The 26505-nt window shown below is 57.0% G+C and overlaps 1 long non-coding RNA gene across 1 annotated transcript in view; it reads left to right on the top strand.

Moving 5' to 3' along the window:
- Window positions 1–26505, top strand: part of LOC117648089 — a 34474-nt gene that overhangs the window by 7195 nt on the left and 774 nt on the right. Inside the window, exon 2 of the long non-coding RNA XR_004587854.1 lies at window positions 18867–18914. This is a non-coding gene — a long non-coding RNA (uncharacterized LOC117648089). The remainder of the gene's footprint in view (window positions 1–18866; window positions 18915–26505) is intronic.

Here is a 26505-nt window from a genome sequence, read left to right as displayed (position 1 = left end):
ACTCTGGAGCTCAAAACGCGTCTAGAGTTTTGGCCCGTCTTCTGGCCCACTGTGCGAGAGAGACGGAGCGACGAGTCCGCGGAAAGCGCGGACGTGCGAAGGACGGCGGCCGTCTCGTCTCCAGCGGCTCCAGCGGCCACTCCACTATAAATTGACTTGCGCGCATCGCTCCCGTACATCGCGGGGAAGAGCGTCTCGCTGAGATCGAATGACGGACTGACGGGGCGGGGCGGGGCGGGGCGGGGCGGCCGCGTGTCGGTGCAGCACATGCCGTTGGAACAGGTTGACCAGACGGCACCGGCCAGTTAGGCCTCTCTCTGTATCCGTGAGAGAGCGGTCGACCATCCTTTCTTCATTTTGTTTTCCCCCTTGTTGTTGTTGTCGTCGTCGTCAACGGCGTGTTATCGAACCCATTGTGTGTTAGGTTTTTAGGGAACAACAGCTAGAGAAATTATTTTGAAGGCTTGGCCCGAGAGCGCGCCCGACAGGTTAATAATGATTCGCTGTTTTTTTTTTGTGAAAAAGAGTAAGTAGTCCATTGCTAATCTATCGTATCTATGGGTCCCTTTGAGGTGGGATCAGCACATTTCCTGTGACAGATTGGGCGATTCCTTCCTGGACTTCCCTTGGCCTGTATCTGTCCCCCTCTCCCCGCAAACCGCGCATGCACCAGGCACGGAGCAGGACGCTCTGCTTTTTTCTCCCTTTTTTCCTTGATTCTTGATTCCGCGGCTCCGCGGCCCGGTCACGGCTGCATGAAGGCAGAGCCCAGGCGGAGCCGGTATGGTACCTTCCGGCACGGCCCGCGCTTCGGCAACGCTCCGGTGGCGCGCCGTGTGTGTGTGTGTGTGTGTGTGTGTGTGTGTGTGTGTGTGTATGTGTGTGTGTGTGTGTGTTGATGCGCAAGTTAATGTAGTATTACGCGCTATTGCGCGTGTGTGCGACCGTTAGGACGGAGAGGATCAGGGCTTTGACTGGAGCGGTACGGAGCACAGTGGGCCAGAAGACCGGTGGAGGTGGCCAAAACTCTAGACGCGTTTTGAGCTCCAGAGTCGCTAAGCAGGACTCGAACCGAACGTGTGACCCCACCAATGGATTCCTCGTTCGGAGAGCAATCCATTGGTGGGGTCACACGTTCGGTTCGAGCCCCATCTGGCGACTCTGCAGCTCAAAACGCGCCTAGAGTTTTGGCCGCCTCCACCGGTCTTCCGGCCCACTGTGCGGTGCGCATGTCTGGAAGGCGAAGCCGAACTTACAGTGCAGGTGCGATGTCAGGCACTCAGGCTGTACTCTGCCAGCGGATCCCTTTTCGTCCGCATTGCCAGCGTGCGATTTGGATTTGGCTGTCAGAACTTCGAGGGGGAAGGGGGAGGGGGGGGGGGTCAGAGGCGATCCAGTCAGAGACGAGCCGGCCGGTCAGAGAGGAGCCGGTCAGAGGCGCCGCTAGGGGCAGCTGAGGCTGGAGCGCGGACAGTTATACTCGCACTAATGACCACACACACGACTGCGCACGCACACACGCGCGCGCGCGCGCACACACACACACACACACACACACACACACGGGGCGCACGCACAGGCGCGCGCGAGCTCAATGTTGCGCTTGGTATGCATCGCGGCCCGTTACAGAGGAAGCAGCTCGGAGAGCGACCGAGGCGTCGGCAGCACGCCGCTCATTTTCGCAAAACCCTTGTTGTTGTTGCTGCGCACAGTGGGCCAGAAGACCGGTGGAGGTGGCCAAAACACTGGACCCCTTTTGAGCTCCAGAGTCGCTAGATGGGACTCGAACCGAACGTGTGACCCCACCAATGGACTGCTCTCCGCACGAGGAATCCATTGGTGGGGTCACACTGCGGTTCGAGTCCCATTTAGCGACTCTGGAGCTCAAAACGCGTGTAGAGTTTTTGCCAAGCTGTTATTTGTTAGTGCACTCGCGACGTGTTACGTGGTTGGTGGACGCGGCGCCAATTACGACAAAAGTGATACCCGCGGTGACGGGCCGACGGAGCCGACGGGCGCGGCCTGCGAATAGCGGCGAGTGGCCCGCAGATTAGTTGCACTGCTAATAGCACGCTGTCGTTATCGGCAGCCGCTGAGCGCGGCGCGACGCGGCGCGCGAACCTATTAGCGGACCAGAGAATGCGCCGCTCGTTTCGGCCAGAAAAAAAAAGTTTTTGAAAAAAGAAGAATAAAAGGAAAACATGCGGCGCCGGGGATGGAACCTGGGTTTTGGTCGGAATTCATTCGGTTAACCCCGTGACAATAACAGGGTGGCAACAACAAACACCAACATAAAAAGAAAAATTAAAAAAATAAAGAAAAAATGTGGCGGTTGGGGGGAGTTGAACCCGTTGTTGTCTTTTTTGTTTGTTTTTATTTGCTTTCCCCCGGCTCAAGCAGAAAGTGCTCTCCAACGCCCACTGTGTACTCGGCAGTGTGAATATGAGGCGTTAGCGGTGTTGTTGGTGCTCCTGATATCCGCAGGAAGCCAGTCTAGCCGCCAATGGCTGCCGCGCTGCCGCCGGCCCGCCCGGCTTCCTGGCCGCGGCGTAGCACAGTGGGCCCGAAGACCCGAAGACCGGTGGAGGCGGCCAAAATCCCGGACGCGTGTTGAGCTCCAGAGTCGCTAAAGGGACTCGAACCAAACGTGAGACCCCACCAATGGATTGCTCTCCGAAAGAGCAATCCATTGGTGGGGTCACACGTTCGGTTCGAGCCCTTTTAGCGACTCTGGAGCTCAAAACGCGTCTAGAGTTTTGGCCGCCTCCACCGGTCTTCTGGCCCACTGTGCGTAGGGGCGTAGATCGAACCGGAGAAAGAGCCGAACACGCGGAACAGACGGAGGACAGCGTGTCTCTGTGCTGCCTCAGGGCGAGTGGGGCATTTCTTGGCCATTTCTTGGCCATTTTGCCGCAGTTTTGAGGAGGAATGTCCGTTTCTGCGCGATGGATGGCCACGGCGGTGTGGACGGAGAAAATCCCCTCAGTCTTTGAACGACGTCAACGAAGGCGAGGCAGTGGCGGTGGGTAAAAGTGCTCTCTCTCTCTCTCTCTCTCTCTCTCTCTCTCTCTCTCTCTCTCTCTCTCTCTCTCTCTCTCTCGTCTCTGCTCCTTCGCGTCGAAAGTCGCAAAATCCTGGTCGTTCGAGCGATGTAATCACATACGCCACTGTGGCGGTCCGCCGCCTTGGCGACACACGATGCAATTTGTCGACATAACCGTGTGTGTGTGTGTGTGTGTGTGTGTGTGTGTGTGTTTGACACCTCCGGCCCCGCCTCCGGGGAGGTTAAGCTGCATTCATTGCGTAGCACGCGACACAGTAGTCCCACTCGCAACGAGTCATCGAACGTATCCACTCGACACACACTGCAAAAAAACAACAACAACACTAGAAAACATCCTATCTTTCGTCTCACAAAGCTGTCGCACTTCGGCATTTTCGCTCGGCAAGTGTCTGCTTGTGTTTGTGTGTGTTTGTCCAGATGAAAGTCGTATGGTGCCTGCAAAGTAGTGTACACAGGCGAAGGGGCACTGCTAAAGCGCTTCGGGGGTCGCAATTAAGCCCTTCGCGAATATGAATTATGCACACACACTCACACAGCCCGGACGTCATCGCACACAGGGCGTCCATTACCGGGATCTGCATATCTGGGCATCAGGGCGACCGGGCACAATCGTGGGCGTATGCCGCCATGCCGCGTACTTGCCGGAGAAACGCGTCCCTGCACACGTCGCTCTGTCTCTCTCGCACTCATGGGCCGTCCCGTGGGGGTGCGAGAGAGACAGAGCGCGTCGCCGAACGGGCCCGCCACGCTCTCGGCCCCCGCGGCGTCGCACAGTGGGCCAGAAGACCGGTGGAGGCGGCCAAAACTCTAGACGCGTTTTGAGCTCCAGAGTCGCTAAGTGGGACTCGAACCGAACGTGTGACCCCACCAATGGACTGCTCTCCGAACGAGGAATCCAATGGTGGGGTCACACGCTCGGTTCGAGTCCAGTTTAGCGACTCTGGAGCTCGAAACGCGTCTAGAGGTTTGGCCGCCTCCACCGGTCTTCCGGCCCACTGTGCGTCGTCGCGGAGCCCTGCGAGGTGTCGAAGGCGGCGTCGTTGTTTATGTGGCCGCCTCGGCTGATCGGCGTCTGCGTGGCCGCGCGGATAGAGGCGCCGTCTCTGAACCTCAGGGTCGCTGGTTCAAATCCGATTAGATCCAACAACTTTTTGTTTGTAAATTGCAACGAGGTGAGTCTTCCTGAGGGGTTGTTGACCCCGCCAGGTCAGGCCGGCTGCCCGGGTACCCCAAGGCACTTCGGGTTCGCCGGCACAGCCCAACGAAAACCGCGCGTCCCGGGTTCAAAAACCGCCTCGAGCTAATTTTTCCTCTCCCGCTAGTTACGTGACGCCGGCCAGCCACCGTCACTGTGTTTCTGGGTAGGGCAGCGCCGTGAGGGACATGACGAAGACGCGCCTGGATATCGCCGCACCGCCCCTCGCCCCGTCTCTCTCGCACCCCTGTGGGACGCCCCACCAGTGCGAGAGAGACGGAGCGTTCGGAGTGGCTGCGCGGCGCGGCGTGAGAGAAAAACGGTGGCCAATGATGTGCATGCGTGCGCCATGGTCACGAACAGTGCCACCGGCCGGCGGCAAGGGGGAGGGGGGGGGGTCTGCCCCAGTGACGCAACGCGGAGAGAGAAAGCACTCCTATTGTCAGACGCGGCCGCCGCCGGCCCGTCATACGCACTCACATTTCCATCGGGTCCTCGCCTCGCACGGCGCCGTCCTGGAGATCCGCGCACGCCACTGGAAAAAAAAAAGACTGAGCGCGAAAAAAAAAAAAAAACTGAAACGAAATTCATGGCAGGAGCATCATGCTGACAGGACACCAAGATGAGGTGGCAGCGTGGGTCACGCTCACAGTGGGCCACGCTCACAGTGGGCCAGAAGACCGGCAAAAATTCAAGACGCGTTTTGATCTCTAGAGTCGCTAAATGGGACTCGAACCGAACGTGTGACCCCACCAACGGATTGCTCTCCGAACGAGCTATCCATTGGTGGGGTCACACGTTCGGTTCGAGACCTGCTTAGCGACTCTGGAGCTCAAAACGCGTCTAGAGTTTTGGCCGCCTGCGCCGGTCTTCTGGCCAATCCACTGTGACGCTGTCACGCGGCCGAAACCGGAACATGAATTAATCGGGTTGCGTCGCAAAGTGAAGAGGAACCCTCCGCTTTTCCGCGCGCGGTCCGCCGGCCGACGTGCTCGCTTCCCCGCGCCGCGCTTCCCACGTCAGCGCCGTTTGGGAAAAACTTGAAACGTCTCTCTCGCACTCGCGGCGACCGCTATTGACCCCGAGGGAGACAGGAGACAGGGCACTTCCTCGTTCGCTCTGCCGCTGGGTGCCGCTGGGTGCACTCCGCCCCCCCTTTGGGTGCGGGCATGCGCGCCAGCCCCGCGCCGGGGGGGGGGTGAGGGGGGGGGGGACGCGCGCCCTGCGCCCCCCTCCCCCGTCGTGGACCAGGGGGCCATCCCGGCCAGGAGGTCGACCCACCCAATGTGCACACCAATCTCCCACTCTCCGTCAAGCAGCACAGCGGCACTGCCGAGGTGCGGCCAGTGCCGGGGGGCGGGGCGGGGCGGGGCGGGGCGGGGCGGGGCGGGGCGGGGCGGGGCGGGCCGCACAGTAGGCCAGAAGACCGGCGCCGGCGGCCAAAACTCTAGACGCGTTTCGAGCTCCAGAGTCGCTGAATGGGACTCGAACCATACGCGTGACCCCACCAATGGATTCCTCGTTCGGAGAGCAATCCATTGGTGGGGTCACACGTTCGGTTCGAGTCCCATTTAGCGACTCTGGAGCTCAAAACGCGTCTGGGATTTCGCTCAGCCGGCCGAAGCCCCTTGCGGTGTAGGCAACCCGGTGGCGTAGCGAGCTTCGTGTTGCCTACCCGTCGGGCGCTAGGCTGTTAGTTTCCCTTTTCCGTCCTTTTTCCTCGCGCCGCTCGGACACTCTCGCGTCCCCGTGTCAAGGCGGGGCGCGGCGCGCCACGGACACGTAACCATGGAAACCGTGCGAAGGTGGAAGGAGGTCCACGTCGATGTGGCCGCCGCGCGCCGCCAGCCTGGGGGCTGGGGCCGCCCTGCGCGCCCTGCTGAGAGTGTGCCGGTTGTTTTGATCGGCTGGCGGCCCGCCCCGCCCCGCCCCGCCCCGCCCCGCCCCGCCCCGCCCCGCTCCGCCCCACGCGGCAGGATGTTTCACTCACACGCTGCGCAGGCTGCAGTAGCGATCAGAGTGCAGCATGGCACGCAACGGGTTAGCGCACGAACGGGCGAAGTCATCGAGGCTCGTAATTAGCATCATAGTGCGAGCATGCATAATGCAAGGACAGTGCAAAAAATTAGATTTTTGATAAAATTGAAAAATGAATTTTTTTTTTAAGAAACTGAAGATGGGTGGAGAGGATGCTCGCAAAAAAAGGCGAAGTGCATGCTGCCAATGTGCACCTGTCCTGCAGTCTGTAATCTGGAGGCCTGGAGGATGCCTCTGACTGTTTGTTTACCTTTTCCCCGAAACGAGTCAATTTTGGGCCGGCCTGTGTTCGCACCTTGTTTCGCCTCGCTGCAGTCGCCTGCAACCAACAATCCCGCGTCGCCCTGATGACGGGTCACTGAAACCAAGCTTAGTGGGCCAGAAGACCGGTGGAGGCGGCTGAAACTCTAGACGCGTTTCCAGCTCCAGAGACGCTAAATGGGACTCGAACCGAACGTGTGACCCCACCAATGGATTCCTCGTTCGGAGTGCAATCCATATTGGTGGGGTCACACGTTCGGTTCGAGTCCCATTTAGCGACTCTGGAGCTCAAAATGCGTCCGGGATTGCGGCCGCATCCTCCGGTCCTCTGGCCCACTGTGCCACACCGACCCGGGGCTGGTGACTGCAAAACAAAAACAAAAAGATACAAATTTGCGAAAAACGTCGGAAGTCTCGCATCACCCTGGTGACTAACCGTGCAAAACAGCGTGATTCTGCTGCATTTTAGAATGCGTTGTCCAGCGGGTTCGGGTTCAAATCCCGGCTCCGCTAATTATTTTTTCGTTTTTCCCACGGACCGCCGCCGCCGTCCGACCCACTGGAAGACCATTCCGTGCGGACTGCTCACTTATCGCCTGGAGTCCGCTGGAGCCTCCCTGGAGTCCTGGAGGAGGCATTCCAGCGAGGCGCGGCGCGGCCGTCGCGTGGTTCCAGTTTTCGGCGTCAGATAGCGCCTCCACTGTAATCACAGTGTTCGGCGGGGAAGGCGGTGTCCGAACAACTGGAGCACGTTAGCTGTGTGTGTGTGTGTGTGTGTGTGTGTGTGTGTGTGTGTGTGTGTGTGTGTGTGTGTGTGGGTGTGTGTGTGTGTGACAGTGTGTGAGCGTGTGTCTGTGTGTGAAATTGAGATCCACCCCGATAGAGCGACGACTGATTCCCTTTTTTCCGTCTGATTGAAACAACTACTGACCGCCCCTCCCCCCTCATTGTGTTCCCCGAGTCCCACGACACCTGTCCGGAAGGAGGAGAGACGAGAACACGTAAATGGAGCAATTAGCGATCGGGGAGCAGGAAGGGAAGAGTCCCGTCCGAAGAGGAGCTGCACTGCGAAAGGGTGGCTGCCGCTGCCGGTGGCTGCGTGGAGAGAGAAAATAGAAAAAATGAGGAAGGACTCGGGCAACATGGACGTGAACGTGACTGCGTTTCTTGTCTGACTGACTGTCTCTATCTGTCTGTCTGTCTGTCTGTGTGTGTGTGTGTCTGTCTATGTCTGTCTGCCTGTCTGTGTCCTGTCTGTCTGTCTGTCTGTCTGTCTGTCTGTCTGTCTGTCTGTCTGTCTGTCTGTCCGTCTGTCTGCCTGTCTGTCTGTCTGTCTGTCTGTCTGTCTGTCTGTCTGTCTGTCTGTCTGTCTATCTGCCTGTCTCCCTCTGTCTGTTCGTCTGCCTGTATGACTGTGTATGTTTGTATGCATTAGTCCGCCCCTCTTCATCCGCCACTCGTCGTCCTCCTCTATGACCGTCTCTGTTTACTCTGCATGCCTGTCCATCTTGCCCGTCTCTTTCTTGCCGCTGCTTTGGCTGAATCCGTCCTGTTTTTGCGGTGCAGCAGGCCGAGCACTATCTCGTCGCTCTGTCTCGCTCGCTCTCGAGGGGCAGGCCCGTCGGGGTGCGAGAGAGATGACGAGCCGCCGGTTCCGCCTTTCCTTTCCCCTGACGCCGCCTGACGCGCTTCAAATGGATGGCGCTAGTTTTAAATTCAAAGTCGGCCCTCCTCGCTGCTTGCCGGCCTTGTCGGCTCGTTTGCAGAACGGATCGGTTAAAATTCATCAGGGCTGCGCCGGGCTGCGCGGCCGGCCGGAAAGGGGACCAACCAAGCCGCGGGGGGCGCAGCGGCGCAGCACAGTGGGCCAGAAGACCGGCGCAGGCGGCCAAAACTCTGGGCGCGTTTTGAGCTCCAGAGTCGCTGGACAGGACTCGAACCGAACGTGTGACCCCACCAATGGATTCCTCGTTCGGAGAGCAATCCATTGGTGGGGTCACACGTTCGGTTCGAGTCCCATTTAGCGACTCTGGAGCTCCACGTTTCGCAAGTCGGGCGTCGCGTGAGAGAGGTCAGGTTTGGTTATTGTCTGGCAACGCGCTATTTTCTTCGCCCAGACCACTGCCAGACCACTGCCGGCCTTCGCCGATGATATCAATTGATTGGGCCTTGTTCGCCTGGCTGCGTGAAGTAGCCCGACTGACGCTCGCCGCTGAGCTTGACGCAGAACTTGGTGGAGAACGTGAGTCGTGGGTTAGCCGGCGCAGCTCCCTCGTTTGATCCAGGTTTGATGGCAGCCGCGGGGCGAACAAGCAGCGCTCTCTCTCTCTCTCTCTCTCTCTCTCTCTCTCTCTCTCTCTCTCTCTCTCTCTCTCTCTCTCTCTCTCTCTCTCTCTCTCTCTCTCTCTCTCTCTCTCTCTCTCTCTCTCTCTCTCTCTCTCTCTCCGCTGCCGCGATGCACCAGTGCGGCCACCTCGGCGAATCAGGGTTTCCTTTTGGTCTTTTCGCTTCGGGCCGCCGCCTTTCCGCGTCCGATCGCCGTCCCTGTCAATCCGAGACTGCTGCGCCCTGCGCACAGTGGGCCAGAAGACCGGTGGCGGCCAAAACTCCAGACGCGTTTTGAGCTCCAGAGTCGCTAAACAGGACTCGAACTGACCGCGTGACCCCACCAATGGATTCCTCGTTCGGAGGGCAATCCATTGGTGGGGTCACACGTTCGGTTCGAGTCCCATTCAGCGACTCTGGAGCGCAAAACGCGTCCGGGATTTCGGCCGCCTGCGCCGGTCTTCTGGCCCACTGTGCCAGACGGAGACAACGAGCGCACAACACCGGTAGTTGGCCAAATCGGGGCAGGCGGCGCTGTAATTGCAGTCTGCGAGGCCGCGATTAAGAGAAGGCCTATGAGAAACGCGTGTGGGAAGCAGGCTGGCAGGCAGTCTGGAAGACAGGCAGGCCTGCCGGGCGCCGGGCCCCGCCGGGGGTCCTCGCTGGGCCTGCAGACTCATTCCGAGAGTCTTTGTCGTCTCTCTCGCACCCATTCGGGGCGCCACCTGAGTGCGAGAGAGACAGAGCAACGACTCTCGGCAGCAGTGTGCTGGCTGGGCCCCGGCGGCGCCGCCCTCCGTGGCTCACTGCCGCTTCCGCTGTCCGGAGCCTTGTCAAACTGCTGCTTTCGAACGCCCCGCCGTTGGCCACTTTGCCACCCCACCAATGGATTCCTCGTTCGGAGAGCAATCCATTGGTGGGGTCACACGTTCGGTTCGAGTCCCATTCAGCGACTCTGGAGCTCAAAACGCGTCCGGGATTTTGACCGCCTCCACCGGTCTTCTGGCCCACTGTGCGTGGATGGTCTTGCCGGATTGACTGGTGGCTTCACTCTGCGATGATGGCCTGTCTAGCCGGGACTGGTTCGCTTTTCGGGCGGGGCTGCCAGCCTGCCCGTTTGAACGCGACCTTTAGTCCGAATGCCTGCTTTGGCCTGCGTCCTGGGTCAGGCAGCGGACCCTGAGTTACCGGCCGTGCACGGCGTGCACTCTGCCGCTGGCGGGGCGGACCCACTACACCGTCGCACAGTGGGCCAGAAGACTGGCGCAGGCGGTCAAAATCCCGAACGCGTTTTTGAGCTCTAGAGTCGCTAAATGGGACTCGAACCGAACGTGTGATCCCACGAATGGATTCCTCGTTCAGAGAGCAATCCATTGGTGGGGTCACACGTTCGGTTCGAGTCCCATTTAGCGACTCTGGAGCTCAAAACGCGTCCAGAGTTTTGACCGCCTCCACCGGTCCTCTGCTTCACTGTGACGTCAGGACGGGTTGCCACCGTTGCCACTGTGTTCACCGTTTAGAAAAGGGAGATCGACCGACTAAAAGTCTCACAGTACTCGTAAATCTGCGAAAACTATAACTCAGGACTGAAACTTCCAAAAAATAAAATCATCTTGCTTTTGTTTCTGTTTTTTCTTGTGCGGGTCCTTCTAACCCACATCGCAAATGAAGAAAGCACACTGTACTCGCCCCGCCCACACTGCAAATGAAGCTCGCGTGCCGCGCCTACACTAGGAGGACCAAATGGCGGCAGGGATTGCTGTTTTGCCGCCCGAGGGGCTTTATTCATTCCTTGCACTCTGTCTGTCTGTCTGCCTGTCTGTCCGTCTGTCTGTCCGTCTGTCTGCCTGTCTGTTCGCACTCTCGCTGACCCCCCACGCTGCTGGCGGTAATTAATAAATTGAAGGCCCCGGAAGGAACTGCTTCTTCTTCTCATAGGCGGTGCTACGCCGCTATGCCACGGCAGCGTCGTTGCCCGGTTGCTTTGCGGTGGTGCAGCATTAGCCATACTGGCCGCTCGCATGTTTACCGAGTCACCTTTCGCCCTAATGCGTTTTTTGTTTTTGTTTTCGTCCCGCTAACGCGGTACACCGTTAAATAAAACTATCGTCAGAGCTTCACTTCCGGCACAAGATTCTGCACATGTCGCGTCAAAGTTGTTCTGTTCAAGTTTTCCTTAATTAATTTTTTGTAAAGCGATTTTTAATTTTTTGTTGTTGATGTTGATTGTGTTGTTGGTGCGTGCCTCCGTCCAGCCGAGGCAGTAGGTGAGGGTCCCACGGAGCCCATCAAACACAAACACTGTATCGAGGGGCAAAACAATTCGCTCACACACACACACTCACACACAGAGGCGCGTACAAGTAAACACACACACACCACTTTCGCCTGGTGCACTAGCTCCAGATACCGCGCGATTTCTTCCGCGAGTCTCTCTCTCTCTCTCTCTCTCTCTCTCTCTCTCTCTCTCTCTCTCTCTCTCTCTCTCTCTCTCTCTCTCTCTCTCTCTCTCTCTCTCTCTCTCCCCCTCTCCTTGTCATTATCGCGTCGTCTGCTTGGAGTCAGGTTTCGTTTTATGTCTCTATCCGGCGACGGTACCGCCGTCAGGCCGTCGCCGTTAAACTCCGAGTGTGGATGCAAAGCGATGCAAATAAAAGCTCTGTCTCTCTCGCACTCGCGGGGCGTCCCGAGCAGGTGCGAGAGAGACAGAGAGCCCTGTTGAGCGATTCCGGAGTCTGTCTCTCTCGCACTCGTGGGGCGTCGTGCCCGGCCGTCTGCGAGGAGCGTCTTCACTTACGGTGTGGTGGGGGCAGCGCGTCGCCGCGCTCGGTCAAGTTGAAGGCTGCGGCCTCGAGGGGTCGCTTGACCCACATCCAGTGTCCCGGCGATTAGTTTGGCATCAGCGGCCTCGCAGTGGGCCAGAAGACCGGCGGAGGCGGCCAAAACTCGAGACGCGTTGTGAGCTCCAGAGTCGCTAAATGGCACTCGAACTCGAACTGAACGTGTGCCCCACCAATGGATTGCTCTCCGAACGGGGAATCCATTGGTGGGGTCACACGATCGGTTCGTCATGTTTAGCAGTGTCTATGTCCTCTTTTACGGAAGGGAAGCGCGTCATGGGTGACGCGAGTAACTGTAACACTCTGTGTGTGTCTGTGTGTGTGTGAGTGTCGTCAATCGTAAAGAACCGATAGCGATTCGTCCGCAAGCTGTGGACGCTTTACGTGGAGGCTTGCCAGATTCCCCCCCCCCCCCCCCCCCCTTCTCTCTCTCGCAGTGGTCGTACGGGGCAGGCTGTCCAAGTTGTCCACTGCCAAACAGGAGCTCTAGCCTCCGGCAGGGTGCCGCCGCTTTCTGACTGTCTCTCTCGCACCCGCCGGGTTCTGCTCGCGTCTGTCTCCGTCATAACCGCCGTCATCGAAGGCGGCGTGGACTGCACTGCCTGCCCCTCGAGTCGCTCTTAGCTCCAGCAATGCCCGTTACTTCGGTTTTGCCACGTACGAGTGGGCGAGGATTCCATCGAAAGGGTTGCCAACCTTCATCCTTAATCCTGGACCGGGCGACTTCTCGAGAGCAAAGCCCTGGTACCACGAATTAGGCAGACGAGGCTACCAGTTGGAACCCCTAACTTGAAACTTGAAGCTGTATCGTAGCGAATTTCGCCTACTTTGGTGGCAACACTTGTTGCTCAGTTTCGGCTTTTGAAATTCGTGAGGGCAAACCTGTCCCATTCCACAGCACGCTGAGTGGCTGCTCACGCCCCAAAAACCGTTTCCCCCAATCCCATTTCACATTGCCTCTTCGCATGTTTCGTTTCCGAGGCCCACTCGTTTATAATGGCGGAAAACGAGAATCCAAAATCTGATAGCTTGGTCGCCGCCGAGAGTGCCGGCAGCGGGAGGTGGTCGGAAACGGTCCGGAACTGGGCGCATTCTAGTGGCGCAGCGTGCCATCAGTCGCACTGTCGGCCGGTCTACGCCGCACAGTGGGCCAGAAGACCGGCGCAGGCGGCCAAAACTCCAGACGCGTTTTGAGCTCCAGAGTCGCTAAACAGGACTCGAATCGAGCGTGTGACCCCACCAATGGATTCCTCGTTCGGAGAGCAATCCATTGGTGGGGTCACACGTTCGGTTCGAGTCCCATTTAGCGACTCTGGAGCTCAAAACGCGTCTAGAGTTTCGGCCGCCTCCACCGGTCTTCTGGCGCACTGCGCGGCAGTGGGATGCGTTCCCAAACAGCGGCCGGCGGGTCGCTGGCCCGACATCACTCATCCCAGCACGCGCCGACAGGCCGACTGGGCCGACTCGCCGATGGAGGATGCGTTCCATTATCCGCGCTTAGCGTCCCGACCGGCGCTGACCAACTGACCAGTCGGTTGTGACCGGGCCCGACCGGGCGCGATCGGGCCGGCTAGGCAAGGCTCCAGGTGGGTCAGTGCCTGGCCAGTGTGCCTGGCCAGTGCCTGGCCTCGGCATAAATCAGAGAGGGCAGCGCAAGTGCTGGGTCGCGCTGTTTACAAGGCGAGGGTCAGTCCTAACTGAACCGCCGCGCCGTGCGAATAGCAGGTGGATAAAGACAGGCAACGCAGGTGTCTGAAGGGCTGCTGCCTGCCGTGCCCGTTAAGAGGTAGCTGCATCGCGATGCTGCCCGGCGCGGCATGGCGCGGCCCGCCGGGGGGCGGCAGGTTTTCGCACCCACGGATTCAGGTGGCCGGCGAGCCAGATGACCTTCTCCAGGCTCCCCGCGGCCTCGGTCCCGACGGGCCCCGACGGGCCCCGAGGTCACAGGGCACGTGCTGTATGGCAGTCTGACATTCGCGCACCGGAACCGAGCCGCCGGCCGCCGGGCGTAGGTCCCTCTCGCACCCCCAGGGCACCGTGGGCCGGAAGACCGGTGGAGGCGGCCAGGACTCAGACGCGCTTTGAGCTCCAGAGTCGCTAAATGGTGCTCGAACCGAACGTGTGACCCCACCAATGGATTCCTCTTTCGGAGAGCAATCCATTGGTGGGGTCACACGTTCGGTTCAAGTCGTAGCGACTCTGGACCCCCAAAACGCGTTAGGTTTCCCTCCCGTTTCCGGCCCACTGGGCACGTCCATGAGCGGGGAAAAGGAAAGCAGTTCGGTCAGAGGGGCTTTATCTCCCAGAAGGCGCTGGTCTCACGCGTCTAGACGTGTGGCCGCCTCCACCTGGTCTCCGGCCCCTGCTGGCCGTTCCTGCTGCGCTGCGCTCTGGTGCTGCACGCGCGATGCCTGGTTGGCGCCTCCCCGCCGTCGCTCCGCGCCTGCCTGTGCCGCTGTGCCTGCCTGCCGCGCTGCCGGCTGCCGCCTGGCTCTCCTGCCTGCGCTGCCTGCCTGCCTGCCTGGCTGCCTGCCTGCCTGCCTGCCTGCCTGCCTGCCTGCTGCCTGCCTGCCTGCTGCCTGGCTGCCTGCGTGCCTGCTGCCTGCCTGCCTGCCTGCCTGCCTGCCTGCCTGCCTGCCTGCCTGCCTGCCTGCCTGGCTGCCTGCCTGCCTGCCTGCCTGCCTGGCCGCTGGCTGGCCGCCGCTTAGCGGGCAGAGTGCGTATGCCACCTGTCGGCGGCCCGACGGCCCGGCCTTAGCAGGGCCCGCTAGCCGACACCGAGTCCAGCAGGACCAGCACCGCGGCAACGCCAGCAACGCCAGGCAACGCGGCCTAGACAACGACGCACTTTTGACGACTTGGCACCGGGACTGGCCCAGACCGCAGCCACGCGCCGTGGGTCGTCTTGTTGAGATTCGAAGAGAGAGAGAGAGAGAGAGAGGAGAGAGAGAGAGAGAGAGAGAGAGAGAGAGAGAGAGAGAGAGAGAGAGAGAGAGAGAGAGAGAGAGGAGAGAGAGGAGAGAGAGATTGAATAACAGGCCAATCGAAAGGGCGGCGACGGCAAGCCTCTCTGCGCGCGCGCGCGCTAAAACGGTTTGAATGAATATGAGAAATTTACGCGGGGCGGTTGGTAATTGAAGGCTGCCAGCTCGGACGGCGTGGCTGCCTGCTCGGGCTGGCCGGCTGGCCGGCTGGGCGCGCGGTCAAGGCGAGGTTCGGCGCATCAATTCCGCCGTATGAGTGCGCTCGCCTACGTGAGGGCACGCGGCTCGCGGACCCACCGCTATCCCGGCACGCCCCGCCACCTGTGCAGCCCCCCCTTCCCCTCGGGGGGCACATCTTCGCTTGCCACAAATCGATGCAATCGAGTCGATATGACGACCGAGATCTCGGAGCGCGCGCCTCGCGCCCAGCCCACAGTGGGCCAGAAGACCGGTGGAGGCGGCAAAATTCTAGACGCGTTTTGTGGTCCAGAGTCGCTGAATGGGACTCAAATCGAGCGTGTGACCCCACCAATGGATTCCTCGTTCGGAGAGCAATCCATTGGTGGGGTCACACGTTCGGTTCGAGGCCTGCTTAGCGACTCTGGAGCTCAAAACGCGTCTAGGGTTTTTGCTGCCCCCACCGGTGTTCTGGCCCACTGTGCAGCCTCGCCCTGCCCCCTCGGGGCCCATCATGTTGTTGCGGAGCGACGACGACGCGGCGGCGCGTGCCCGCCGGACCCAACGAGATCTCGAACGAGATGCTTTGCTTCCGACACGGACGCGACCACGGTCGCGGGATCGAATCTCGGCTAAACGCGCGCCTTTTTTTGTCTTTTGTTTTTTTGTTTTTAGTCTGTTTTTGTTTGTTGTTGTTGTTGTTGTCCGCTCGCCCTGCCGGTGCCGTTTTCGCCTGTTTTGGGGTAAAGGCAATGAGGCCGCCTCGCTGCTGGGCCATGCGACTGCCCTTAAGTGAGGATCCCACTAGACAAACCGGGGCATGCACTCGCCGTCCGTAAGGCGTTACCGTTGGCGCGTCACAAGCGTTCCAGTGTTACAGTGTAGCACACGCGGCCGCGCCATGCGACTACCGGACGGACACCAAACACGAAGCCATTCGGGACGCGGCCGCGTAGCCTGGCCTAGCCTGGCTGGCTAACGGGGGACTCTAGCACCGCCTCAAGCAGCCCACTGCACTGCCCAGCGGACACGGCGGGGCGGGCGGGGCGCACGGTGGATTTGCCAGAAGACCGGTGGAGGCGGTCAAAACCCTGGACGCGTTTTGAGCTCCAGAGTCGCTGAATGGGACTCGAACCGAACGTGTGACCCCACCAATGGATTGCTCTCAGTGGTGGCATAGCTTGGTGACCAACACTTTCCGAGCAAATAACTTAATCTCGCGAGCACACACTGGCTTCTGGGTGGTCAGCAAGGTGCGTTCCACGGGCGTTCCACGGGCGTTCCACGGGCGTTCCACGGGTGTTCCACGGGCGTTCCACGGGCGTTCCACGGGCGTTCCACGGGCGTTCCACGGGCGTTCCAAGGGTGTTCCACGGGCGTTCCACGGGCGTTCCCAAGGGGTACCCAAATCATGATAATCATTGCACGTCTAGCTGGTAATCAGTGAAATAATCAACATCATCCAATGAAATGACAATCATACTTTCGGGGATTCAATCACTTTTGACCATTTTTGCGAGACCACTGCTCCCAAACTATCAGCGGTCAAAGCCTTCCCGAGGCGGGGCATGAAAGAGTAGGGTCTTCATAATAGTAAGGCGTCGAGGGAGGCCTTTGACCGCAGCTAAATTGGATGCAGTGACCGCTCAAAGTCAGCAAAAACGGTAATTTTCTGAAATTCATTCACTTTTTGACCATTTTTGCGAGACCACTGCTCCCAAACTATCAGCGGTCAAAGCCTTCCCGAGGCGGGGCATGAAAGAGTAGGGTCTTCATAATAGTAAGGCGTCGAGGGAGGCCTTTGACCGCAGCTAAATTGGATGCAGTGACCGCTCAAAGTCAGCAAAAACGGTAATTTTCTGAAATTCATTCACTTTTTGACCATTTTTGCGAGACCACTGCTCCCAAACTATCAGCGGTCAAAGCCTTCCCGAGGCGGGGCATGAAAGAGTAGGGTCTTCATAATAGTAAGGCGTCGAGGGAGGCCTTTGACCGCAGCTAAATTGGATGCAGTGACCGCTCAAAGTCAGCAAAAACGGTAATTTTCTGAAATTCATTCACTTTTTGACCATTTTTGCGAGACCACTGCTCCCAAACTATCAGCGGTCAAAGCCTTCCCGAGGCGGGGCATGAAAGAGTAGGGTCTTCATAATAGTAAGGCGTCGAGGGAGGCCTTTGACCGCAGCTAAATTGGATGCAGTGACCGCTCAAAGTCAGCAAAAACGGTAATTTTCTGAAATTCATTCACTTTTTGACCATTTTTGCGAGACCACTGCTCCCAAACTATCAGCGGTCAAAGCCTTCCCGAGGCGGGGCATGAAAGAGTAGGGTCTTCATAATAGTAAGGCGTCGAGGAAGGCCTATGACCGCAGCTAAATTTGACGCAGTGGCTTCCCAAAGTCACCAATATTGAATTTCCGACACTTTAGTAGCTTTCCGAGGTCGGCGCTCAAATAATCCCCAACATTACCCAATAATCAACATAATAACCTCCTATAATCAGTGATAAATAATAAAAAAATCAAAATAAATCACATGTAATCATATTCTAAATATAATCAGTGTACATGAAAATCTTGAGTTGGTTACCCCTTGGGCGTTCCACGGGCGTTCTTCGGGCATTCCTCGGGCGTTCCAGGGGCGTTCCAGGGGCGTTCCTCGGGCGTTCCTCGGGCGTTCCAGGGGCGTTCCGAAGAGCCCCGCGTGCCGACACTAGAGATCGCCATTGAACTTGAAACGACGGCTAATTGGCGACTATCCCTTTGGAGTCCATGACGTCAATTGATGCATGACGAAGCCAACGACACGTCTGTCTGTCTGTCTATCTGTCTGTCTGTCTGTCTGTCTGTCCGTCTGTGAGTTCGGCACGCCACGGCACGTGTCACCATTGCATAATTACATTATTAAGAGGATGTGTGCACCGGGGTGCATCGTCCGCACCGCTACCTCACGTCGGCCGCGCCAAAACGGAGCCACTGCACTGCTAGCCCGTGGCATGACTGACTGGCCGCTCGCAGTTACGAAGCTGCAATTACGTCAATTACCGCACAACGGTAGTGTCCGCTTTTAATTAGTATTCAATCTGGACTTTCGGAAGGCTGTTTTGTTTCCGTGCGAGTGGGTCAGGTTTGCACGCCGCACAGTGGGCCAGAGGACCAATGGAGGCGGCCAAAAAAACTCTAGACGCGTTTTGAGCTCCAGCGGCGGGGCGCACGGTGGATTTGCCAGAAGACAGGTGGAGGCGGTCAAAACCCCGGACGCGTTTTGAGCTCCAGAGTCGCTGAATGGAACTCGAACCGAACGTGTGACCCCACCAATGGATTGCTCTCGGAACGACGAATCCATTGGTGGGGTCACGCGCTCGATTCGACGGAGGCTTCCTTTTCTTCTGGATAAACATTTCTGGCGAGTCCCAGGCAACATTCTTTTAAAGCTGGGACACGCGCACTATCGACGGCATAACACGCACACAGACACGCGGGACGGCTCGTGCATACTCACACACACTCATTTAGATACACATACGGGCGAAGCACGTCCGCACCTGTCGTTGCCTTGCACTTACACACACACACACACACACACACACACACACACAGAGCTGCGCGCGTGTCGCGAAACGCATATATCCACGTACGCGCGAACACACACACACACACACATGTAAACGCATACACTAGCCGCGGTCCGGAAGCGCGCGCGGTAGAGAGAGAGGCGGCGGCAAAGGGAAAAGAGATTTTTCAATTTTATCGCGAAACCCGTTTTTGGCAGAGTACCCCCTCCGCTTGGCCGAGCACGCGCGCACGCGGTCCGCATATCGCATCGGTCGCCGTATATTACACCTGCAGCTGCCATCGGCTGTTATTGGCCATTGACTGGCGAGAGAGAGAGAGAGAGAGAGAGAGAGAGAGAGAGAGAGGCGTGTGTGTGCGTGCGGGCCGACGAACAAATATCATAAACCATGGTGCTTTATCTGGTTGCAGACTGGCGGTGCCGATATTTCTGCCATGACTTCATCACGCCGGTGACACGTAAGTGCATCTTTTTTTAAAATTCCGATTTATTTACTTACCTGTTTTTACGGTGTCCCTTAATGGGGCGTCGCTGATGATGTGGTCGGGTCGCTTCCTCCGCGACGCCGCTGTGCCGCGCCGCCCACGTCGTCCTGGGGTCGTCGGCGGGCACGTCCGCGGCGTCCGCGGCCACGTCGCGGAGGTGACAGGTGGCGGACGCCATCGAACGAACCGGCCGCGCCGAACGACGCCAGCGACACCGTCCCGTTCACTGACCACGACGACGACCCCGTCGCCCTCCGCCGGCCTCCGCGCACAGTGGGCCAGAAGACCGGCGGAGGCAGCCAAAACAACGCGTTTTGAGCTCCAGAGTCGCTAAACAGGACTCGAACCGAACGTGTGACCCCACCAATGGATTCCTCGTTCGGAGAGCAATCCATTGGTGGGGTCACACGTTCGGTTCGAGTCCCGTTTAGCGACTCTGGAGCTCAAAACGCGTCTAGAGTTCCGGCCGCCTGCGCCGGTCTTCTGGCTCACTGTGCGTCCGCGCGAACAGTCCAGCCCGGCACTGCTAAACACAAATGTCGACGTCTCGGACGAAAGCGCCGTCTGCGTCGCCGCAGCAGGCTTCCCGATCATTTGCCACTTTCGAAACGAATTGTGAGGCGTGCCTAGGCGCGTGTCGGGCTTCTGTATGTGTGTGTGTGTGTGTGTGTGTGTGTGTGTGTGTGTGTGTGTGTGTGTGTGTGTGAGAGAGAGAGAGAGCGTGTGTGAGTGAGCCGTCTGTGTCCGGGCAGGCCCAGGCCCGTGTGCTTGCCGGCTTGCCCCAACAGGAGACATCTGCCGGCCAGAGTGGACGCTACTTTTCTCCGGCCGGCCAGAAAAACCGCAGAGGACGGCCAAGTGGTGTGGGAAACGGAAAATTGAAACAAAATGAGAGAGAGAGAGAGAGAGAGAGAGAGAGAGAGAGAGAGAGAGAGAGAGAGAGAGAGAGAGGCCCGTCGAACAGCGGAGCCTTGCGGTGTTGCCTACCCTGCCGGGCGCCTCGCTAACGGAGGCTGCGGGCTGCTTCCGAACGGGGCGTCGCTCCGTCTCTCTCGCACTCGCAGGGCGTCCCGCAGCGGCGCGAGAGAGACAGCGCGGCGCCGTTCGCTAATTAGCAGTGCACTGCCCCGGGGCACGTGCCCGCCCAGGCGCTGCAGTTCCGCCAGGCCAGGCCCCGCTGTTTATTGGCAGGGCTTCAACGACATCACTTCGCAAAAAAAAAAATTGGTTAGCTGAAAAAAAAATTTAAAAAAAATTAGTTTTTGCGTTTTTTGATAGAAGAAATAGTTCAGCACTTCTTTGTTTTTCGAATCGCAGAGGTTGGAAGAATTTAAAAAAGCGCCTCCTTTGTCGAAACCCTTCAAAAAAAAAAAAGTGCGCAACATTTTTTTACTGTTTTTTTTTTATATAAATCGGAATTTTTTCCTTTTTTTTAAATAGAAGAAATAGTATGGCACTTTTATTTCGAATCGCATTGGGTGGAAGAATTAAAAGAAGCGTTCCTTTGTCGGACGGAACCTCTAAAAATAGGGGGTGGGTAATGCGCAACCTTTTCTTGCTGTGGGAAAATTAAAATTTTTAGGTTTTTCTTCGCGGTGTAGGGAATTAATCCTCTCGGTGTGCGAGGCTGGAAGTGATGAGCTTGTCCCGCTGTACGCCTTTTCTAGCCGGACGGCACGGGGCTCCCGCTGCGGCGCGCTGCGGCGTTGACCAACGGAAGTTTCTCCCGAATCCAGGCGCCCCGACCCAGGCCCTGCCTGGCCCTGCCGCCGTGGGACACTGGCCTAAGTGGATATATCAGAGGCGGATCTGTGTGACCGCTAGTGACCGCTAGTGTGAGCCGGTTGTGTTGGGAGCGGACCTCGGCCCTCGGCTGCAGATGTCCCGACGGCGCTGACCCACTGGGGACCCGCTGGGGACCCGCCGGCCCAAAGTCGCAGACTTATGGCTCGCGTCTCGAATTAGCCGGACACCTCCCTGGCGGCGGAGCTTTTTTCCACTCCCGAAAAAGTTGAGTCGAATCGACTGTAATGTCGGCTGACTTTCGAAGCAATACCGGCAGGACCCTTTGGATTCAACTCCACCAGGATTGCAGTCAAAATGAAAACTAAAGTCATTTCGTCCCAACTTTGTTTTACAGTGTGGCGACGGAGGCACCGGTTCAGGACTAGCGCGGTCACCTGCTTCTTTTAGAAAGACAAATTTATCATGTCTGCGTCTAAAATATGTGTGTTCGTTTTCGCGTTTTTGGGCGCTTTCGATAGAAGTACCTTCTCTTCTCGACACCACGGTGCTGCAAAGCCCAGGCTGGCCCGTCCACCAGTCGAATCTGCGGTCTAGTGGAGTCTGGCACACTGAAAGACGGGCAACTCATTAGCGACAGGTCCCCAGCCATGGCTGTGCCGGCCTCGCGCGCCCCGCCGTTAACGCACCGTTTATTTCTCATACGCCTTGGGTGGGAAACGGCCTTTCGGGCCTTCCGGGCCTTCGAGCCGTATTGGCGGCTCGAGCTTAACGACGGACCCCCCACGGGGACCGGGCGCCTCTGTGTGTGTGTGTGTGTGTGTGTGTGTGTGTGTGTGTGTGTGTGTTTCAACACTTACCGTCGCGTGGAATTTACAGATCCGATCTTCTTCTCCTTCTTCTTCTTCTTTTTCTTCTTCTTCTTCTTTTCTTCTTCTTCTTCTTCTTCTTCTTCTTCTTCTTCTTCTTCTTCTCTTCTCCTTGTTTCCGCGGAGAAAGGCCGTGCGGTGACGGTCAAAGCGCGACGGCTACACTGCAGTTGACGTCGGCCGGCACGAGACGCGCGCCTACTTTCTGTTTGTTGTAAAATATTAGATGCGAGTCGCGCCATGCGCGTGCGTTCCCTGAGAGAGAGAGAGAGAGAGAGAGAGAGAGAGAGAGAGAGAGAGAGAGAGAGAGAGAGAGAGAGAAGCTGGAACGCCTGCGAAGAGAGAGATAGGCATCACTGCACGACACTCGTGGTTTGCGGGTCGGCCCGCCCTGCGTTCTGCAGGCGCTTTCGCTAATTCTCTTCTTCTTCTTCTTCTTCTTCTTCTTCTTTCTTTCTTCTTCTTCTTCTTGCCGGCACCATATCGTGACGGCTTCGGGCTAATCCAAACAAACCAGACCATTGGCGCTGCTGGAGAAAGAGAGAGAAAGAGGGGGGGGGGGGAATGCCACCAACAAAGAATCTGACAGCGCAAAAAAAAATGGTTGAATAAGAAAGGTGAGCAAAGTATGTATTGACATGCGGAATATTTAGAATTTGCGACACGCGCTTGAATGAGAGACAAATTGGGCAGGTCTAGTAGGTGTTGGCGGACGTGTGCGGGATGAAGATCGTTTCGTTTGGTGTGTGTGTGTGTGTGTGTGTGTGCGTGCGTGCACTTGTGTATGTGTGTGTGAGATCGCGCGGCGCATGTCTATGAGTCCAGCCCGGCGAGGCAGAGGTATGAATAAGGAGATTTGCAGTGGCCATTATTAACAGTGCGCGACGTCTCTCCGACACTGTAACTCGACAGACACACCGTTAAAATAGGGATGCTTTTGACCGTCGTATCACGGCAGTGTACTGTTAGCAACCCTTGAATGGATCGAGAGGATGAATGCATGCAGGTATTGAAGGCGGCGCATTTTGCGTTGGAAACTAATCGGTGCGCAGCACGACATGTGTTTTGCCACGCCCCGCGCTGCCCAGCGCAGCGAAGCCTCGATGGAAGTCGGTAGTGGAGCGAGTACTTGGTACACTTGGCAGCAGCCTAGACGAGTCACTGCGAGTTACTTCCCAGCCTGCCCGGGTGTTTAAAGTCGATTGCTAATGCCTGCTGCAGTTTTGCACGCTGCGGCGTATCTAAAAACAAAAACAAAAATTCACATTATTTTTCGGAGGGTAACAGTGGCAGGGCTGTCCGGTCTGAACCATGAGTTGCCGAGCGGCGCTATGTTTTGCCGGCCGGTGTCAGATTGCCCCCCCCTCCTCCTCGTTTGCGGTACTGTACACTGAATACCGGGACCAGTGGACCTGCTACACCGGCCGCCACTCGGATTAGCCCTTTGACCGACCCATTTGACCGAGTTCCGCGAGTCCCATTTGACCGAAATTTGTTCAAGTCCCATTTAACCCGGGTCCGAGTTTTGGGTCCTACAGTCTTAGGTCATATGGCGTTCCATATGACCTTACTACGGTCCACATTGACCTATTTATGCCTCATTTGACCAAAGTCCGTCAAGTTCCATTTGACCAAGTTCCGTCAAGACCCATTTGACCAAGTTCTGACAAAACCCATTTGACCAAGTTCCGTCAAGGCCCATTTGACCAAGTTCTGACAAGACCCATTTGACCAAGTTCCGACAAGACCCATTTTGACCTGGTCCGCTGAGTCCCATTTGACGGGTCAGGGACTCCACTTGACATCGCATCGCCCGGCTCAGGTCCCGTTTGACCGGCTGCGGCATTTCGAGCACGCGCGCTTCATTTTGCACGATTTTAATATTGAGGCAAAAAGCTAATCCAGCCGGACCGAGGCGCGTGCGATTCTACCATTACGGGGCATTCCATTTTTTCCCCCGACCGCAAAGAAGTGACCGCATGTGACCGATGACGCTCCGTGCGGTCAGCAGACACGGACGTACCTCAACTAGCGGTGCCGCGCCTTCCATCACAGTAATGACAATAATTAAAAGGCCTTTTCAGCAATTTCATTTTTGCTCCCTCCCTTTGTCGTTTATTTTGGGTAAATATGATGGACCGCACTTTACGGACGGTGTAACACGTGCGCGTACGTTATCCTGCTTGTTCGCGGTGCTTTCCTTCCAACAACAACAACAACATTCTTCGGACGCTTTTGGCGGCGGTCATCTCATTGAGATGGTCATGCCTTTGGCGAGGCCCGGACAGTGACACCGAAACCGCAGGACACGAGGACCAGCGAGGTCCAACCAAGCCGACAGTCGATGCGACCGAGGCACCGCTACCGGGAACTGGAATGCACAACAGGTTGATGAGCCTGGATGCTAATTTCGGAAGGAGAAGGGGGAAGTAAAAAAATAAAGAAACAGCCGCCAGACGGCGCTGTCCTTTGGGATGCCGTCTTCTTCACCACGAAACTATGGGCCCTGGCAAAACCAGCAATAATGTAGACGAAATTCGAAAATATCGAAGCGAGTATTAAAAACACGGGCGGTTTTCTTCGGCCAAGTTGCCGCGAATCTAGTCTCGCGTTGCAGGTGCAGGCCGATCTAGAGGGCGTGGCTCGGATCAGGGTTAGCGAGGCGTTTGCTGCCCACGCCCGCAGCGCAGCGTGTTCTAGGCACCAATTTCAGACCAGTAGGTGACCTCCATTTCGAAAAAATTCGCATCAGTTTCTTCAATTTTTCTTTCCTTTCTGCATTTTTTAGAATGCCACTCAAGCAGCCATAATGTTTTAATCAGCGCGGCTTTGAGACGGTGGCGCCCGGTTGCGCGTTTGTCATTTCTTCTCCCCCCTCTCTCTCTCTCTCTCTCTCTCTCTCTCTCTCTCTCTCTCTCTCTCTCTCTCTCTCTCTCTCTCTCTCTCTCCGACCTCGTCCTCCTCATCTTCTCGGCCAACTCTTCTTGTTTTTGTCTGTTTTTGTTTTTTGTCGTGGCGCCACGCACGAAGTGAGAGCATGCATGCACGCACGCACGCCCGCCATGTAACGGCAGAAACTGATCCGTCATTTTTATGATTCGCGTTCGTGTTCCGTTTTGCATCTTTTTATTTCATTTTCTTTGGCGGTTTATTTTTGGGTTGTTTCTTTTTTTTTATTTTCGGCGATCTTTTCTGGAGTGATCGGTGCCCTTGCATGTCCCGGCCGCGTGGCTCGTTTCGTTTTACACCTGCGTGCGTATGCGACAGGCGGCCGCGCGCGCATCGGCTGATAGGCAATCTGGAGAAAGCCCCACGACGTGCCAGCAAAAAAAAAAATTAAAAATGAAAACAAACTTGTTGCGTTTGAGATGGAAACGACGGCATTAGTCTCTTTTGAGAGGCAGACCCACTGCAGGGATTCCTAGGACGGATAGAGAGGGACGGAGTCCGATGGACAGCGGAGCAGGTTTGGCCATTTCGCCGCGTTGAGACCGGACATTAGTCAACGGAAACCACACCAGAAACAGTCCTCACAAAGCAGTGTATTTTTTTTTTTTTTTTTTTTTTGTATACGGACTAGTGAAAGGTCCAACGCGTCTTGTGCGGTCGAAAACGGTCAAAAGGGTCCGATCCGGCATTTTTGAGTCGCCATACTTCGGGGGTCCGTTCCAGAGAGCCGCCGTCGCGTGTGTCTGCGCGTCCTCGTATGTACACAGCCGTCGCGGTCGCATTCAAGTGCAGGAGAGTGAGAGAAAGAGAAAAGGCGGCAAGAAAACAAGGAAGGGAGGACGCGTGGCGGCTAATGACAGTGTATGAGAAATTAATGAGGATGAAATTAAGCGCGAACGGACAACAGATATTAGCGGATACCTTCAGCGGTGAAAGTCACGCCGCGATGTGTCAGGAGGGGTGGTCTTCTTCTTCTTCTTCTTCTTCTTCTTCTTCTTCTTCTTCTTCTTCTTCTTCTTCTTCTTTATCCCTAAAATATGGCATAAAATGTCGAATCCAGTCGTCCGTCTCCCGGTGCGGCCGCACGGGACCGCTGTCAGACTGGCAGCTGTTCGTCTGTTGGCGCTACACGTCACTGACGAGTCACTGACGTGTCACTGGCGTGTCGACCGTCCGTCATGTCGGCGGCCAGTGCCCCGCCGAGGGACGGACTCTGGGAAAGTAGTTGTTGTCTTTTCGCCACAGTGTAGACGACGCCTTTTTGCATTCTGTCGATACCGGCTCGTACCGGCTACTGTTATGTCCGTCCGTCCCCCATGTCAGTCAGAGAAAAACTTTCTTGCGATTGAAATTCAATTTCCCCCTCGATGTTCACTGCTCCCAGCAATGTGAATCTGCATCGTGAATCATTTGCACTCTGACCAGCCAGAGGAGCCTCCCTCCCGATTTCAATAAGCCTCGGAATAATTGGTCTGAGTGCGTGCAGCAGCGCGCACTCAGGGCGACAAGCTGCAATGCGCTCCCCAAATAAATCTGAAAAAAAAACAGCAAAAAAAAGTTGAAAATGAGACCACCTGTGCCGCTTTGCACACCATTAGCCTCTCTTGTATGCCGCGCGCTCAAAAAAAAGGGTTAAAAGTAAACAGCAAATTGCGTGAAAGAGGAAGTCGTGAAATATGTTTGAGATCCAGACAGGACCGGGCCGGCCGAGCCTGGGCCGGCCGAGCTTGGCCCGGCCCGGTCAAGCCAAGGGAAAGGCTATCGGAATGCCGACGGGTGTGACACGTACCTCCTGCATGACCGCGGCCATGTATTTCGGCACTTAATGCAGCATGTGTATAACAAGTAGGGGCAAATCAGAGAGAGAGAGAGAGAGAGAGAGAGAGAGAGAGAGAGAGAGAGAGAGAGAGAACGAGGCAGCATGCGGTAGGCAGACTGCTTTTAGGAACACGAATATATTGCTTCTTCATTTGGGTGTGCGTGCGTGTGTGCGTGCGTGCGTG

The sequence above is a fragment of the Thrips palmi genome, unplaced genomic scaffold (genome assembly GCF_012932325.1).
Source record: "Thrips palmi isolate BJ-2018 unplaced genomic scaffold, TpBJ-2018v1 HiC_scaffold_3, whole genome shotgun sequence".
In the NCBI taxonomy this organism is placed as follows: domain Eukaryota; kingdom Metazoa; phylum Arthropoda; class Insecta; order Thysanoptera; family Thripidae; genus Thrips; species Thrips palmi.
This window is presented reverse-complemented; position numbering and strand designations above follow the sequence as displayed.